The following is an 11,917-nucleotide window of genomic DNA, read 5'->3' as shown; positions in this document are numbered from 1 at the left end:
ATTATTATTATTATTATTATTATTATTATTATTATTATTATTATTATTATTTAGGAGTCCAGAATTTCTGGGTGGATGTGACAAACTGGCCAATTCCAATTGTACAGTTGCTGGAAGCATGCCCCTTTCCCTGTTCTGTTGTCCCAGATCTTCCACATATGTCAGGATCACATTTGAAGCTTGAAAGGGTAGAAAGGACCTGGCTCAGGATTGTCAGTGGTTTTAGGTGCCTCAGTGACCAAAGCAGATGTACAGTCAAAAAGGTTGGCTGGTCCTGTTTATTTGGATATAGATTTTTAAGGTCTTCCAAGTTAAATGGCAGTGAAGTTCTTGTGGGATGAGCACAAATACAGAAACCTGCTTCCACTTTGAAGGCCTTTATAACATGCAGTAGAACTAAAGAATGATTTCACTATACGGCACCGAGTTTGAAAAAAGAAGAAGTCCACTGATTTATTTTTGCTTCTATTTAGCATAGCTATGGCCAACAAGAATGTATACTTCACTTGCATTTTAAACTTGTATTTTCTGTCCCAGACATTAAAGATGCTTACAGATATCTTAGATGCTCACCGAAGTAAATGCAGTAAAATATAGCCATCAGTATTAATCACCTAACGCAATAAAATATAGCCATTGGTATTAACTACTAAATGAACAGCTTTTGCATTCTGAATGCTTAATGTTAGCAATGTTCAGAAAAGTATGGACCCCCCCACCACCAATATTCAGACATAATACTCAATTGTACACTAGCAGTTGTACACTACCCTCTTCAGTCCTGAAGTCAAATGATGTAGATGCAGCCATGGTTCACCAGCTCAGTGCATCCAGTGGCATCATCATTAAATCAGGAAGTTTGTGCAAACCAGTGAATTATTTAGTTCCACAGTTAAAGCTTTTAGCCATTTAATTCATGTGCAGCAAGCAACAGCTGTTGTCTGAGGGTGGGAAAACCCACAAGCTCTCTTCTGCTACTGTGACCAGCAGTTTTTACATTAGTTGGAAAATCTCCCAGGACCCAGAACTTATACATCTCTAACTAGACATTGAGCTCTATTAGGAAATGGAAAGAAAATCTCTTAAACAAGATGATTCTCATTTAAAACAAAAACAAAGCAAACCCCCCCCTGTATCTTTACAAATCATGTTCCAAATCAATGCATTGTATAGAACCAGTAATGTTTAGGGTGCGACTGAGGGACTACAAATCACCAGTCAATCCTCCTTGCAACCTCTAAATCAGGGGTAGGCAACCTGCGGCCCCAGCCTGGTCCTGCCGCAGATTGCCGCCGGAGCCTTTGGCCTCTCGTGTGAGGGTGTGGGGCCTTTGGCCTATCAGGAGGAGGCGGGCAAGGGGGGGCAAGCGGCGGGCAAGGGGGGCAGTTGTCTATAGAAGCCTCCGAAATATGCATTTATATTAACATTTTTTTAAAAAATAAGCAAATTTTTTAGCGTGTCCTCCATTTTTTTAAAAAAAAAATGTCCTCCATTTGAAAATTTTGTCCTAGATTTGTCCCTATTTATTTATTTAATTTTTTTAAAAATTTTTTTTAATTATTTATTTTTTTGGCTTCGGCCCCCCCAGTTGTCTGAGGGACAGCAACCCGGCCCCCAGGTCAAAAAGGTTGCCTACCCCTGCGTACAGATCAATCTCAGTTATTATACCTCAGCATCTGTCAGGACTCTGCAAATTGTGTCAATAACAATAGTTTGCAAAAGTAATGGTTTGCATTGGTATCTCTTGATATAAGCCTCATTTATGATAATGGGATTATGGTCTGAGGAGTCTCACTTGGTGCATTTTCACAGAAGGCCCTGTTAACAGACACATCTGAAGAAGAGACTTGACAAGAAGAGAAGTAGAAAATCTCATTACTCTTGAACATGTCCCTTCTACTTTCCTGCAATTCACTGCAGATGTACAGCTACTTTATCACAATTGCCTCTGAATTTTACCTTCCTTATATAGCAACTACTACTCACTAAATCTTCACATTGCAGTATACTTACTCTAGTGTACATCGTACACACATAGCATTTTATTTACAAGTAGACTCAGAACTTCTATTAAGATGAGGGGGAGGGGCTTATTTGTTGGCAACAGTATAAAATGCAGTGTAACCCCATCACTACCAACCCTCTACCTTCCATTCTTAAACATGCCCTAGAGGGGCAGTGGGTACATAGTAGTTTGAGATTTAATTCCCCACTTCGCCATGAAACCCACTAGTTGCCTTAGGCAAGTCACATGCTCTCTGCCTTAGGGGAACGCAATGGCAAACCTCTTCTGCACCAATCCTGCCAAGAAAACCCCACGATAGGTTCACCTGAGGGCTTCCATAAGCTGAAAACGACTTTAAGGCACACAATAACAGCAGCAGCAACAACAAGGGATAAATGAACCTGTGACCCTCCTAATGTTCCTAAATCACAACGTCCATTACAAATTGTGTCTCCCTTATCCAAAATGCTCATGACCAAAAGTGTTTTGATTTTGGAATACAATGCACCCTGTTTACACAGGGGATCCATTCCAGACTCCCCCGCGTAAAACAAAGAACGTGTATGCTTGAGACCCATTTAAATGAATGGGGATTGTGCATGCAGTGGTGTGGTGGCGCGCGCATCCCATTCATCCCTATGGACCACATCATCCCTTCCTCCCTGTGCGGCTTTCAGAGTATGCTGAAAGCTGCATAAAGCACACCCGTGTATGACGTGGGCACACTGTACCTCTATTTGCATATATGTACATAATGAGATAACTTGGTGATCTAAACATAAAATTAATTTGTTTCATGTACATCTTATACACATAGCCTAAGGTAATTTTACACAATATTTTAAATAATTTTGTGTATGAAATCATGTTTGCATTCACCGAACTATCAGAAAGCAAAAGTTTCACTATCTTAGTTACCCATATGAACAATTTGGAGGTATTTTGGAATTTTGGATAAGGGAGACTCAACCTGTGTCAAACTCAGAAACATTACTGAATTCAAAGCTAAAGTATTTTAATGTAATTTCTGAATTTAAAATATTGTGATTAAAACAAACTTTTTTTCTGCATTATCATCGATAAAAAAGTACTTTTTATCCAGTTGCAAAAATATGTGAATAAAAATGCTTCTACAAACATTTATTATTGTGTTAATTTATATGTCATCATTCACCCAAATTGGACCTGTGCATGAAAGATTGTGTGTCTTAAACAGTCCTTCCCAGCGAAAGCACTTCATACTGCACAGAATATCATCCTAGCCATTGAGAACAAGTTTTCTGTAAGTGTGTGTGGCTGTCACTTAAAGACATAGGAGAAAAAATATCACTGTGGACGTAGTCATTGATGTATGAGTCTTTGGCTCCTTCCCCTTGACTTTAAAGAATCAATACTAGAACAAACAGAAAAAAATACTTTAAAAATCAATGTGGAATAAGTACTAATGGCTACAGGATATATTAGTTGTTATACTGTATCTACAGTTATCCCTTATAGCAAGTGTGACAGATACTTTTATTTCAAATCCAACCTAAATTGTCATTTAGAACATCTGGAACTTTGGACTGTAATGACACACATACTGTATATAATCATGTATAAGTCTATAATTTTTAGTCAAATAAATTGACCCATAAAACCTGAGTCGACTTATCCATGAATCAATATAATTTCAGTTCGTTAACCCTTATTAAGAAAAGGAAACATCCCCTTGTAAAAGGCAAGAGTATAATCTCTCCTCGAAGCACTAACCCCCCCATCTACTCTTTCATCCATCCAACCTTTAGTTTGAACACAAACAGTTATGCCTGATAAAATTTTATAAGTTCTTTGGCATTGATTTACTTTGCTTCATTCTTTAGATCCTTTATTACATGCCCCTAAGTTTTACCTTCGACTTATCCACAGGTCTTGGGGCCAAAATCCATAATTATGGTCCCCAAACCTGTCCTCGATTAATACATGAGGTCAACTTATAGTCAAGTATATACGGGTACTTGGTTTTATTTCAACTCTACCCTCTCAACACGTTTCTTTCAGAATGCCCAATTAGTTTGAACTGGTCTGTTCTTCTGTAACAAATCAAGACCCATTAGGAAGGCAGAACCACTTACTGATATGAAGCTTATTTTTTCCACTAATCATAACTACATTTCACCAGAGGCAAGAGAATATTTTAATGGACTCAGGATTCCATGAGTGGAGGACCTCAATCTTTTCCTACCTTTGGATATATGTAAACCAAGTGTTCAAAGATGCTTTGCAAAATACCAGTGTTTACATACGCAGTCTTCCCTGTTCAATGCACATCCTCTGTCACCCAAGATTCCACTTAAGCAAGAAAACTTCACTAGATAAATGAAACTTTTACATTGTTGTTTGAATGTATGTTTACAATTTTGTCTCCCTTCTCTTCCCTTTCCCCTCACTGTCACCATATCAACAAGGTATCTTTTCCATATATTTTACTATGCTTGTGGTTTATGTCAGATGCTGAAGGATTGATTTTGAAAAATACAGGCGATAAGTGTGCACACACATTTAATGCAGTGTGTAGCTTGCAGCCAAGTCTGCAATCCCACACATATTTACCAAGGAGAAAACCTGAATGAAATCATTGGGACTTACTCCCAAACAGATATACTGCAGTGTAAATCCAACTGAAATGTTGAAGTGTCAGACCATTTAGTCGTAACTTCCTCAGAACTGTTTACTGGATCAGCAACTATTTCACATCCTGTTCTGCATTAATCAGTTCTTACTCAGCTCAGCACCACCTGTCTACATCCTGTGTAAAATGAAACTGACACTATACTGAAAGCTGGGTGTAACAAGACTCTGGTTGCTTCTCCACTTATTACAGTGGTTACATGCAATTTTGAAAGAATGAAAATGCTTTTTCAACCTTAATCTGTTCTCCTGTGCAAAGGTTCTGCCAGTTCTCATCATTCTTGATCAGGTTTGCAAAACGCAATTCATCTGGGTAATCTCTAATTCTCACACAATGAACATTTTTCCAAGCATAAACTGGGAACATTTCTATTTGGATTGTGACTCTCCACAGACCACACTAAAAACTACTGTACTGGGAGGAAAAACATTATTAATAGTTTTTGTGGTTTTTTTGGGCTATGTGGCCATGTTCTAGAATATTATTAATCGCTACTAGGAGCAGTTAATTGAGCCTGCATTGTGTAGTGGTTTGAGCATTAAACTATAACTTTGGAGACCAGGGTTTGAATCCTGGCTTGGCCATGTAAACACACTGGGTGACCTCAGGCAAGTCACACTCTCTCAGCCTCAGAGGATGGTCATGACAAACCCCCTTTGAAGAAACTTTCTAAGAAAACCCAGCAATAGATTTGCCTTAGGGTTGTCATTAGTCAGAAACAACAATAACAAAGGAACAGTTAACTATGGCTAAAATCCTGTTGTTAGCTCCAAATAGAGTAAATCCAATTAGTTAGTGGGATTCAGCTAGCTAATGACTTAACATCCAACAGATCCTTCAAGAGGTTTAGACAGGACTAACCAATAGGATTTAAACCTAAATCGATCTGTCAGAAGACTTCTTGAGCACTAAGAAAAGATACTGTATGGGAAAATCCCTGTTGTCTGGCATCTGAAACGCTATTGCTATGGCTGTGACTTTCAATTAGGACCTTTGTAGTTCTAAGAACTCTACGTTGACATATCCATTCTTTCTTTCCAAGTTCTTCAAAACAAACTTATGCTTGGGAGGACTGATATTCAGCAAATACTGCAACCTGAGTGGTACAATTCAAAGAACTCAGGTTGCAGTACTTGCTGAACATTAATCTTTCCAAGGATCAGAACCAATGACATTAAACTCTTTCCGTAACATAGGTTCTCACCCTTAAGTGTTTTTCAGTCCATGCCAGCACAAGGATGTTCAGAAATTGATTTCTACCCGTTCTGCCTCATGGATAATAAACAATCCCTCCAGGGATGTGGAGAAAACTAACATAACTAGTTCAGTGTAACAGAGAATGCTGGATTAGTACTGGAAAAATCCTCAGATCTGTGATTAAATTTATATGAGACAACTGTGTCAATAATGGGCAGGTGATAACAAAGACTGCCATGTTTAAAGCCCTATATGGCTTGGGTCCGAGTTACTTGAAGGAACACCTCTCCCTACACAATCCACCCCGCACTCTCAGAACTACAGGGAAGAACCTATTGGATTGCCTGAAGACTAGATTAAGATCTACTTCCACTGTGGTGGCTCCCAAATTGTGGAATGGCTTGTCGGAGGAGATCGGTCTTGATGAGGAATCTGATTTTGATATTGCACATGTACAAGTATTTTAATGTGTTTTTAAATTTTGCTTTGTATAATGAGAATGTATTTTAACTATGTGTAACTTTATATATGTGCTGTTCTCCCGCCTCGATCCGTAGGGAGAGGCGGGATATATAAATAAAATTTATTTATTTATTTATTTATTTATTTATTATTATGTTAAACTTTATGTAGGAAGGAGCATACAAATTTTAACAATGGCTTCAAAACCCCAAGGTGTGTTAGTTTTGTTACTGCTGCATGTCTTCAAGTTGTTTCCGACTTAAGGTGACCCTAAGGCAAAACTATTACAGGATTTTCTTGGTCGGATTTATTGAGAAGAGGTTTGCCTTTATCTTCCTCTGAGGCTGAGAGAATGTGACTTGCCCAAGATCACCCAATGGGCTGCCATGTCCAAGTAATAATAATAGTAATGATAATAATAATTTTATTTATATTTCCCGCCTCTCCCAAGGAATGAAGTGGGATTACATCATTAAAATAATACAATACAAATACAAAGAGACAATCAATAAAATACTAATACTGAATTACAGCATTCCTATTAGTTCTTTAAAATATCAAATTATCAGATGATCATACAATCAGGGGTGGAGCATTTGCCATAAGCTCTTATATGGAATCAGGTGAATAAGCCTGCCAGAAGCGATCCGTCTTAAGTGCCTTCTTAAAGGCATCTAAGGTGGTAATAAGACAGATCTTCGGGTAGACTATGCCACAGTGAATGCTCTATGGGAAGTTGTAGTAATCTAGTGTTATAATATTCCAATAAATTCTTCCTGGATATTCTGAGTGTGCGGGGCGGATTATGTAGGGAGAGGGGTTCCCGCAAGTAACTTGGGCCCAAGCCATGTAGGGCTTTAAATGTAATAACCAACATGTTATACAGGATTGAAATCCTGGTCTTTGGAAATATAGTCCAATGTTCAAACCATTATACCACACTGGCTCTGTACTCTACACACTATTACCCTTACTAACCATTCTGAAAGTGTAAAACACAGCAGCCCCCCTCTGGATGGGCAGTCCATCATCTCCACAAGCCCTTATTGCAATTGTTACTTTTTTACTTCAAGCATTATACAGAGCTTAAATTCCAAGCATCCTAAAGAATGCCTTCTCTCATTTGATCATCATTATAGCCTAACCTCAACAAAAGGTCAGAACAAACACAAAGTATCATTCCCAAAGAGTGGAAATCTCTTTGTCCACAGCTTTGCCAAAATGGAGGCTTGTATATGTTTTCTTGGAGAGGTCCTTAAACTTTTCCCCTGGCTGGTTATTTTGCAGTGCATTGTATCATCACTTCACTTATGACCTGTGAATACTAGATAAAACATCACTAGCATACAAAAAGTCACATAACTGACTGGCTTTGTAAGCCTAACAGGGCATTAGAAAAGACCCTTCTAAGTCATATAGCAAACAACTTTTAAAACCAATTGAAATTTCAAGAAAATGTTGTGAAGAATGGTTGTAAAGAAAGGTCATTGAAATATTCCATGTTTTAACATCCATAGAAGTAACCCAGAAATGTTAAATGTTTACCTCCTGAATTGCGAACACTCACTGTCAGTCAGAGTTTACTTTATTGAGCTAGCTGGACAAACGGTTCAACTCAGTTTACGGCAATTTCCTATGCTTCCTGAAATATAGGCATTAAAGACCAGAAATCAGCAACTATAGCCTTTCAGATGTTGATAAACTGTGACTCCCAGAAGATCTGTACAGCACAACCACTGAAAAAGGACTATGACAGCTGTAGTTCACTATCTTGAAGACCACAATTATTCACCCTGATCAAGATAAACCAACTTTCCTGTTAGCAAAAAATGACAGCATCAACACAACTACCACCTTTTGCTGCTGCTTTAATTGTAGTCCTCTGTAAAATGAAAGAGTTATTTTGTGACTTTTACTTTCTGATAATATGTCTAGTAAGGTAGCCATATTAGTTTGTTACAGTAAAAACTAGGTGCCCTGTAGCACCTTAAAAATAAGTTACCACAAGATTTTTGGTTGCTTAATACCAGTGGTGGAAATAATTTGGTCTAGTCTGCTTTACAGTGTCCCTAACTCTGAAATATATTTTAACATCATGCAAGAGACCACAACTGACAAGGGGAATGTTTTCCTCTTCCCATTTGGCTGATGCAAACCCCATTACATTGGCAGGACAGATTAACTGGGCACAGCCTTGTGCTCACTTAGAAGCTGACTGAGGGTGCATACATACTGTAGAAATAATGCAGTTTGACACCACTTTAAGTGATGCCATTCCATCCCACAGAATCATAGAATTTGTACTGTGGGCCCTCCCTTTACATGGGGATCCGTTTCAGATCCCTCCACATAAGAGGAAATCAGCGTATGCTGGAGCCCCATTGGAAGTAATGAGGATCGTGCTTGCGGTAGTGTGCGCACCATGGGCGCACACCCCATTACTTCTTCTGGGGTGCATGAAGGGCTCTTGCAGTGCGGCTTCAGCGTGCGATGAAAGCCACGTATGGTGTGACCACATAAAACGCAGGTGCATTGTAGTCATCTGAGGCACCAGCACTCTTTGGCAGAGAAGGCTAAAGACCTCATAAAACTACAAACCCCAGGATTTCATAGGATAGTTACAGCACCTAAAGTGGTGTCACTGTATTATTTCTACAGTGTAGATGATCCTTTGTAGTCATTAAATAGCCTTCCCTGCTGATATCCAATAGGACTAGCAAGTCTTGCTGTTTATAATGAGACTTTCCTCCTAGTGCATTTAGCAACGAATGTAGTCTTAGCCCAGATGATCACTGGCTTTTCCCAGGCCCAAACAGGACCGGATTTTTGGGCCAGGTTCAAGATGGATTAGGGCCGCAGTGTGTGTTTGCCACAGCCCCAATCCGTCTTCGGTGGGGGCAGCTTCTTACTGGTCTGTTCCGGCTCTCAACTGGTTCAACAATCAGAACCTGAAACACTTCACTGAAAGATCAACTAGGAAAAAATCCTGAAGTAACAGAGGACAAATGTTAATCCTGAAGTGTTTTGAGTTGAACAGCTTGCCTTTATTCAACTAATAGCTGGTAGTTAATTACCTTTTAAATAAAAGCAGTGAACTAATATATCATGTATATTAAGACTATAAGTCAGCCTCACGTATAAGTTGTGGGCAGGTTTTTGGGGCCAAAAGTGTGGATTTTGATATGATGTGCAGATAAGCTGAGAGTAAAACCTAGGGGCATGTAACAAAGGACGTAAAAGATGAAGCAAAGGAAAACAATGGCAAAATACTTACAAAATTCTGGCAGGAATAACTGTGCTCAGACTGAAGACTAGATGGATGCAAGAGGTGGTGGGGGGGGGGGGTTGGTGCTTCCGAGACAGACTGTGTTCTTGCCTTTCACTGCAGGATGGTCCACTGACCAGCGGATGAGTCCACTCATGTTTTTTTAGTCTAACATTTGACTAAAATGTCAAGACTTGTACATGAGTATATAAAGTAAATGGAAATAAGCCTACTTTATCCCTATGTTTTTAAACCCAAATTGTTCTGAGTACTTTAAGATGCAAAAATATAAAAATGAAGAGCATCTTCAGAACATAAAGAACCTGCCCAACAGACAACATTGCCTTTCTGCATAGCAAAACACCATTCCACCAACCCCCTTTCAAAGGCTACCAGTGATGCAACAGCATCATTATGCTTTGAACAACAGGCTTCAGACTACGGCTTCTAAATAAAACAAGTTCTCCTTAGCTACATGATTTTCATTGACCTATATATCATCCTACAGGCTCCAATTTGCCTTTATCACTCCTCCCACAGCTTTCCCCAAAGCAAATGTTGGAGGCCTGAAATGGATCTCTCCCTTCTCTTGGCCAACTGAAAAACAGCCCTCCTGACCTCCTTCCTTGAGAGTCTCATTGGAGGAGGCTTAACTCCAGCTTAACTGCTACCATCCTAGGAGAGAATGAGAGGCAGACATGGCTCCACTATGGCTAGACCAAGAGGAAGATGAAAGGCTCTCCCTCCACCTTAACTGTCTTGGAGGGAGGGAGAGAAGAACCAGCAGCATCTGATGGACTTGATCCCCTTCCCCACTGCCATGCCCTTCTCCTTGTGTGTCATCTTTTGAGGGCAGGGAACTATCAAATCAAGAATCTGAGACCCTTTGTGGCTGAAGGGTGGGGTATAAATATTCTAAATGTTATTGGTGAAATTAACAATCTGTACAATGCTCTGACAACCTTTGTGGCTGAAGGATGGGATAGAAATACTCTACATGGAATGAAATATACCCCCTTTTTTCTTAAACCTTTCCAACTGAGAAACAGTTGCACCATGTAAATAAAAAAATCAATCAATAAACCTTCTTGCTGGTATATTAACCATACAAACACATTTGAGGTGATGTTAAGGAAGGGTCACATTGATAACCTGTAAGCCACTCTGAGTCCCTTTTTGGCTGATGAGTGGGGTATAAATATTATAACTGAAATTAAGTGTGACTTTTTGCCTAAATGTTTCCAATTCAGGAAGAGTTACACCCCTTTTTTAATGATCAATCAATGAACTTTCTGGCTGGTGTCTGAGGGAAAGCTCAAGCCTTGAGATATGCCCCTCTGACAGCATTTGTGGGTGAAAAGCAGGGTACAGGCACTCTAAATAACAAAAACAACAAGACAAAAATACTCCAACTCCCAGAATTCCATAGCAGAGAGTGAGACAAAGACTGAAAGCGATTCCAAACCGCTTTATTTCTCCAGTGCGGACGCAGCCTAACTCTACCTAGTAGAGCAGCCATAACAATGGAGATAATAATCCCTCTCTCCGCCGACGAGGAAGAAGAGGAAGTGGGAGCATTCGGGGCGCCATTTTGAGGGTGGTGGAAAGGAATCAGGCCCATTCCGCTGAGGCACCCGGGAGGGACGAGGCCGGCCGAAATGGAGGCGGCGGCGGCATCTCGGGGCCTTCCGCTTCCCCTTCCCTTCTCCCGCCCAGGCGTCTCCTCACCTGGCTGGGAAGGGACCACGGCGGCCTCTCCGCCTCTTCCTTCCCTCCGACGGTTGAGGGAGCGGGGCTCTCTCTGCCGTACCTCGAACAGGGGAAACGCGGCCTCCAACTTCCGTCCTTTCCTCCTCTTCCTTTTCCTCCTCCTCCTCGTCGTCGCCTTTCCCAGACCAAAACACAAGCGACGTCACTTCCGCCGCCACGTCACCGCGTCGCCTCCCTCTCACGTTTCCGCTGTCACGTGGTGGCCCCGGTGGGCGGGGCTAAGGATTGTGGGAGTGGTGGGCGGGGCTTGAGAGAGAGCGCGCGGCGCTAGTCACTGAACCTCCTCTTCCCCCTCCCTTTGGGAGTTCGGCGCGAGGCCTCGTCGTCTTAAAGGGCCCGCGCGCAAGAATGTATTAATAGAGTGTGAAAGGGACCTTGGTTGTTGTGGCAGCTTTTTTGAGAGCAAATCAAAGGAAGGAGTTGGCAGCACACTAGCATGAGCTGTCCTAGAACTGAGGCCTCTGCCTCTCAGATGCATGTTTAGAGGGAACAGTCTAGAGACACAGCTGTATCAGCCAGTTGTGTCTTTTGTTGTGTGCCTCCAAGT

General features: G+C 40.7%; 1 protein-coding gene across 1 annotated transcript in view; it reads right to left on the bottom strand.

The window, feature by feature from the left end:
- The window catches only part of RAB5A (RAB5A, member RAS oncogene family), a 24,184-nt gene extending 12,660 nt beyond the window's left edge, over nt 1-11,524 (bottom strand). Inside the window, exon 1 of the mRNA XM_042475081.1 lies at nt 11,329-11,524. The gene's annotated coding sequence lies outside the window, so the exon portion shown is untranslated. The remainder of the gene's footprint in view (nt 1-11,328) is intronic.
- Between the last annotated feature and the right edge of the window lie 393 nt (nt 11,525-11,917).

The sequence above is a fragment of the Sceloporus undulatus genome, chromosome 6, assembly GCF_019175285.1.
Source record: "Sceloporus undulatus isolate JIND9_A2432 ecotype Alabama chromosome 6, SceUnd_v1.1, whole genome shotgun sequence".
Lineage (NCBI taxonomy): Eukaryota > Metazoa > Chordata > Lepidosauria > Squamata > Phrynosomatidae > Sceloporus > Sceloporus undulatus.
The sequence above is the reverse complement of the archived record's forward strand: the minus strand, read 5'-3'. Positions and strand labels throughout refer to the sequence as shown.